The sequence below is a fragment of the Montipora capricornis genome, chromosome 5, assembly GCF_036669925.1.
Source record: "Montipora capricornis isolate CH-2021 chromosome 5, ASM3666992v2, whole genome shotgun sequence".
NCBI classification, from domain to species: domain Eukaryota; kingdom Metazoa; phylum Cnidaria; class Anthozoa; order Scleractinia; family Acroporidae; genus Montipora; species Montipora capricornis.
The window spans coordinates 23,184,053-23,191,552 of NC_090887.1; positions in this window are offsets into that span (position 1 = coordinate 23,184,053).

Sequence of the window (7,500 nt, forward strand, 5' to 3'; positions counted from 1 at the left end):
ATGCGAAAACCGCATTTACAGTGTGTTTTAATTCCACGTTATGTCATCGCCGCCATGTTGGTAGACGAAAACAGAAAATCTCTCATTGGCTTTCTTTGTTTGACAACCAGCAATTGTACATTTCACCATTGTCTCCTCTGTCTCAACAAATGTTGCAAACAACGTATTAGACTTCTTTAAATGGGTCCACACGACTTTTCATTGACTAGGTACTCAACAAAATTACTTCATCGCTTCGTTTCCACAGAACTTTCCGTATTCTTGGTTTGCGCCCACGTGATGACACGGCTATGTTGGTGTACAAAACAATAGAAAATGATCCCACAAATTTTGCAAAATAATTGCGTCAGATTCCCAAAAGATATTTTAATGCATTGTTCTGTACAACAACATGGCCGCCGTGACGTCAGATGTAAACCATCACGTGGTTTAAGATTTATTTACCGCGCACAACACAAAAAAGTTTCATGGCACTCCACAATTCTTTCTCTTGGGTGAGATTGCACGTCAGCTTGTAAAGGCACATCCGGCAGCCGCTATCAGTCCATATTTGATCTCACTCACCCAACCAGTCGCTTACGTGAAAGGAGAACAGACCCCAACACCGGGGGTCTCTTTGCCCCCACCCCCCCCCCTCCCCAACTCTTCACGAACAGTGTGTGGAGTTTTTAACGTCCCTCAGTGTTGAGAAACAGGAAAGGTTGAGAGAAGTCTAACCATTCGCGGGTGTAATTTCAAAGGTAGCACGTTTCTCGTCACTTATTTTAAGAAAAAAAAAACACTTTATAGGCAGAGGTGTCCCCCTAAAATAAACGCGGTGTCTTCTTTCAGCACCCAACCCCATTAAGAAACCGAGCCGTTGAAACTATCTAATAACAATTCAAAACACCAATTTATTTTAACGTCAAAACAGCTTTAATTGTTCTTTTTAATCCCTACTTTCCTTTACTTTCACAATACACGGACAAATTGCAAACCTATGAAACAGTTATTTTTGTCTGAACTTTATATCTTCCAACTGGAATGAAATGCCTTCTTAAACCTTAACTTTAGAGTTTACTTTCATGCTACAATAGGTGTCATTCGTATACAAAAACGTTGCAAGGTTAATTCAGCAGTAAGGCCACCATAAATTTAAATTGATCGTTATCCTGTTTTTTTCTTTTGTACATGCAGAATTCTGCAAAGTGAAGACGAATGAAAAACCTTAAGGACGCTGCCTACTAATTCAAAGGTATTTTTGCCCCGGTTTATGATTATGAAGGAAATGTAGATCTTAAAAAGTGTTATTGAAATCCAAAGAGAAAATTGGGGGTAACCAAGCACTTTCCAAAGATAATTCGTGAATAATATTTGTAAACAGCTTTAAAATACAAAGCAATGTATGGCGTTCATTCTCAAATTGAAGCTTAATTATCTGTCAAAAATGCATGGTTACCCCCAATTTTCTTTTTGATGCCAAGAGCACTTACTAAGATCTACTTTCTATGGATAATTTTAAACCGCGCAAAAATATCCCTGTATCAGTACGCATCACCGACAGGTAACTCGAGTATCTCGAGATGCGCAGAACGTATGCGCAATAACAATAGTAGGCACCATCCTTAAAAGGACGCTTTCCATTCGACAGAACTGATCGGCCGGACTGGTCATTTGGAAGGACTAACTCTACAACGCCTTAAAATTGACACACTAAGAGGATGATGTATACTGCCCCAGAAGAATGCGAGCTAGGATTATCATGCAAGTGTTGCTTCAAATTGTTGCATTTTCTTTGCAAACTGACGGGTTTTGACATTCTGGTTCCCAGAGCCCTCCGCTTCCTTCCTATGTGACCGAAAGAAACAGAAGGGTCCAGGGACGAGAATGGGTTGTGGCCGGCCAGTTCTGCTGCATCAGTGGGGAGTAAAGCAGAGAAAATCTGGTTTCATCAAACGAATTGATATAGGTAAATTAGTCCTTTCATTCCCAGGATCGAAACGCTCATTCTCCTAACTATTACCATAGACTTCTTTGTTGGGTAGTCATGGGAATTTGGCGCGGTTACTTAATGGCGCCTGGTCGTAAATCCAAAACTTACATGCTCAAAGCTCAAAATTTTACCAGTCAGGAGTGAAGAAAACACAGTTCTTTCAAAATCTGAAGATCATAGATGCATTTTACCTATTCCCTACTGCTCTGACCAAGGTCTATAACCACAGATTAATGCAGCCACATTTAGTGATTCTTCAAACTGTCTACCTCGGTGTCCCTTTTTCTCTTATCTCAAAGATTATTTATCTTGCCTGTCTTGAGTTGATATCTGAGGTTTACTTTTTTCAATACGGCACCTTGAATTAAAACAAAAAAAAGAAAGAAGGTCAACAAAAAATGCAGACTGCAGATCGGGTGAAATTTGCAGACCGCAGATTCCGGTTGCAAAAATTTAGGGAATTTAACTTAATTTGATGTAATCAAACTGGGGAAAGCAAAAAAATAGGAAATACAAGTCGTATAATAGCCTAATTAGTATGGATCGTAAGCTAAACTATCATAGATTTCTGCTCTGCAAAAAACCGTTAAGAAAAAAGACCTATTAGAAGAGAAATAACAATTTTTACAAAAGTGTCGAAAATCGCGATTTTTGGCCAAATTGCAAAGGGCGGACCAAGGGAAAATCTTCGAAAATGACTAATTCGGAGATACAAATCGTATAATCGCCTAATTAGTATGGATTCAAAGCTTAAAGTCACCATGACGCTCATTTTTTCCCCGTCTTTTAACTTTTCCTTTAAATATCTCAAGTGCCTTGAGTGTAGTACTTCCAAAACATTTCCCCCATAGCGTTTGAATCCACGCATTTTATCGGGCATTTGATTTATACGCAAAAAATTTTGGGCGAGCCAGTTGGGCCCTGGTAACTAGTGACGTCAAAGAAGTAACTTGATCGAATTTCTTCAGAAGAAATGTGCAAAAGTGTACGAATAGAAGTCTTCTTGAAAACCTAGAGCTTTTTGTTATGTCTTTATAGAAATTTCGGACGATAGTTACTCTTCGGATGCCGTGAATGCTGAGACGATTCAGAATGGAGTTACATTCTTGTCTTCTCTGATGTCATTAGTTACCAGGACCCAACTAGATCGGCCAAAAATTAAAGGCCCGCTAAAACGCTTGGATACACTATGAGGGAAAAGTTTTGAAGTACTACACTCCAGACACTATAAATATTTAAACGAAAAATTAATAAACGGTGAAAAAAATAAGCGTCATCACAGAGACCTTAACTATCACAGATTTCTTCTATGCAAAAAATGCTTTAAAAAAGACCTATTAGAAAAGAAATGACCATTATTCCAAAATTGTCGAAAATTGGCGATTTTTGGCCGTAAAGCAAAGAGAGGACCCTTTCCAAATCTTCGAAAATGGCCGATATTTTAAATAAACTTCCGAACGCTAAAAACTAGCAAATACAAGTTACAACATAGCCTAATTAGTATGGATCGAAAGCTTACCTATTGTAGATTTGTTCTATGCAAAAAATCGCTTGAAACAAGACCTCTTTGAAGAGGATAACCATTATTCCAAAAGTGTCGAAAATCCCGAGTTTTGGCCATATAGCAAAGGGGAACCCTTTACAAATTTTCAAAATGGCCGATTTTTTGGGCAAATTTCTGAAGGCTAAAAAACTAGGAATTACAAATTAAAGAATAGCCTATTTACAGGGGCACCCAACGACCAATTTGTTGTAAAATGTATTATCATACCCCAGTTAATGAAAATAAATGTTATTAAGGCATTTTCAGGTGTTTTTCAGTGTTGCTGGGAAAACATTACCTGTTCCTTTTTCCCAGCAAGACACACAAGAAATTTCCCAGCCAGTTAGATAAAATTTATTTCCCAGCCAGGAATTCCGCGCGCTTTCAAATCCCTCGATCCAAAACGACCGAACAAAAGCGACAAAACCGGGACAAAACAGGTTTTTTTCCGCAAGCGCAATCACTCTGACCAGCCGTCGTATGTTTGTGACTACTCTCTGGGAGAGGGAAGGGGTTCTTTTTTTCTTTTTTTCTTTTTTTTTTAGTCGTCCTCAGTCTTCAGAGTTTCTACAGCCAGCTCGGATTCAAATGCTAGAAAAAGTCAGTAATTCCCAGGCAAAACCTCTATCAATAACAAAATTTCCCAGCCAGCTCATCGAAACTCCTGTATTTTTGCCAGCCAGCAAGATTCCTCTGGGGAACAGATAATGTGAGGAACAGATTCGTTGGGTGCCCCTGTATTTAGTATGGATCGGAAGCTTAACTATCGTAAATTTGTTCTATGCAAAAAACCGATTAAAGAAAGATTTATTACGAAAGAAATAACAATTTTTCCAAACGTTTCGAACATCACTGCTTTTGCAGTAGAGCAAAAGGGGGCCCCTTTGCAAATCTTCGAAAATGGCTGATTTTTTGGGCAAATTTCTAACGGCTTCAAAACTAGGAAGTGCAAGTCGCAAAATAGCCTTATTCGTAGGGATCGAAAGCTGAACTATCGTAGATTTGTTCTATGCAAAAAAACACTTAAAGAAAGAGCTAGTAGAAGAAAAAGGAACATTTTTCTAAATTAAAGCTGTCGAAAATCGCGATTTTTGGCAAAAGTTTAGGATTATGGTATGCAAATATTCGAAACGTGCCAATTTCGGTCATATAACAAAGGTCTATTCAAACAAACGGCTTTAAAATAAACCTAGATTTAGAGAAATGGCAAGTTTTTCAAAAAGTGTCGAGAATTTCAATTTTCCAGTTTTTAACAGGGCGTAGCTTGCTTTTTGTTGTCGGAGTCCTATTCCTTTTGGGATTTGGTAATACGCTGCACCGGATCACTGTTTTTTCTTTCTCAGTTGTTAACACTGGGTGACCATGTATAATGGATTATTTTAATGGTGTTGTGTACGTAGTTAGTTTAAACTGGAGGATGTATCTCAATCTCGAGCACTTGATCTCAGTACCAAATTACTGGGTCATCTCATCGCAGATTACTGCAATTAATTGCCAAGGGTTTTTTTTATTTAAATTAAGAGAAAGCAAAAACAATACTTATGCAAAATTTTGGCGGCAAAACAAAGAGTATTATGGTATTTTTAACGAAGTGGTCTATTGTATGTGTACTTAGAATGTTGTAAATTCCAGATTCAGTTAGCCTCGCTTCCATTCGTAGGCCAGGTAACTTAGCTACAACTGTAAAATGGTCTATTCCAGATTCAGTTAGCCTGGCTGTGAGTCCAAATTGTTTATTATATAGACCTTATTCATAAATGGCGGTCAATTTATATTTCTTTTGTCGAAGTGCAAACTAGCCTACCAAGCCTCGATACCCTACAGTGAATTGAAGAGAATTCTTGCTCTAAAATGAGGCTTGGTAGGCTGATTTGCACGTGGACAAAAGAATTATAAATGTGACCGCCATTTATGAATAAGGTCTATATAGTAGAGAAATTAAGCAACGACAACGCCGACGTTAACGAAAACCGTGCGCGCGGCAGTCAAAATTGTGCTATCGTGTCAATCCTTTGCCCTATCGCCGGAAACGGTGCATTTCTGTGCGTAAACGACGTTGTTGTCCATCTACCCTGTCGAAAGGACGCCATTAAAGTATCTTTTCGCGAAGTTAACCCAAATAAATACACTATCAATACAGTTTTGACGTCTTCTTACACTTTATTCGAAAATACTAGACAGAATTCGCCAAAGTACAAAGCCAAAGTACAAAACAGCTGACGTTCACCCGCTGGCAACCCAGTTTTGGAGCCAGAGTTTGTTGACAAAAAAGTTGCCCCAAAATCTTTTTAAATGGTTTTCTGGCCCTTTAACTGTAAACAATTGACGCTCGCTCGCTGAATTCTGATTGGTCAATTTAAATTTTAGGAGCTCTCGCAGTATGCATGGAACGTTAAAAATTCGTATATTAGTGGGCACAAACAGTATCTTTGCACGCACTGCACGTGCGTTTTTCACTTTTGTCCATTTCCTTGCCGTCGTCGGAAGAAAAAAAGTGAAATAGCCAAATTTGAGGTTTTATGAAGGACGTCAGCACTTGAAGATAAATTTTCATTTTCTCCCCTAAATTAAGCGTCGTTCCGACGCTTAATTTAGACTACCACACCTTTGTCATATTGAAGAGGTTGAAATAGTTACGAAGTAGTTACAATAACACGAATTTATATTTTGAGGTGACGTTCTCGTTGCCGTCGCCGTCGTCGTTGCTTAAGTTCTCAATTTGAAGGACTGGCCAAACGCTCGCAACATTTTAGCGCAACATCTTGCAGCATTGTTGCATGATGATACGACATGTGTTGAACGGGATGGTCAAACGCACGCAACATTGTCAACATTCTCAAGGCAACGTGTCGACGTTTATGCGCCCCAGCCCACGGAACGCAACAAAATGGACCTACAATACTCGTCACATTTGTTGGAACACCCATCCCCGTTTGCCCCCTACTCCAATGTTGATTTTCACAACTAATAGCAGTCGCCCGAACAATTCTCACACAACATTGAATTGGGGGGAGGGGGTGTGCTATAAGCTACGATCTTGTGACACGATGATTCTGGACCATTCACTAAGGTCGTGTTCTATTGGGATCAACCCTTTCAACCGCAACTGGTTTCGGTTGAGGCGGTTGAGGTTTCCCAATAGAACACTTTTCCAACCGTTTTCGGTTGAAACGCGGTAACTCCTGGGAATAGTTATTACCAGACTTCTCAGCGTTGACAAGTTGAGGCCTGAAAGCAACACGGCAGGAGCCCACGGCCGACTTTAAATGGCCTGCGTAGACGACAGCGGTTGCTGCCAATGCTTTTTCAACCATTTCAACCTAGTTTGATGCTGGTTGAAAAAGTTGATCAACCAAACAAACCGAAAACGGTTTTTTTCCCAATAGAATACAAAAAAACCCAACCAAATCAACCAACTAAAAACGGTTGATCCCAATAGAACACGACCTAAGTGTTCCAACTAAATATGTCTAGTATTGTAGCGCGCATTCCCTAGTGCAACAATGTTGCGTGAACGTGGCCAAATGATTACAGCATCATGCGACATCTAAAATGTTGCACGCAAAATTTAACCGTTTTCAAATTTGATCCAACATGTTGCAACATGTTGTGCCCAACAATGTTGCAAGATGTTAGGTTGAAATGTTGCGTGCCTTTGACCAGGCCTTAAAATATTTGACATAAGGAAACTGTTAGGTTTTGCTGATTAGTCGTCATTATACTACGAATACCGGTAGTTTAACCACTAACACCCTGATTTATCTTTCTAAAGTTAACGCACAAGTCTTACCTTTGGTTTTTTTTTGTGTGCCAGAAACTTTCAATACTTCGCCTTTTAGATGCAATGGCAAAAAGGTCGTGTTCTTTTCAACCACAACCGGTCGTTGAGGTTGCCCAATTCTTGGTTTGCACCTACTCGACACGGTGGCCACGTTGGATGGCAAATACAATACAGTTTCTTTTCGCATGATTTTGCATAATAATA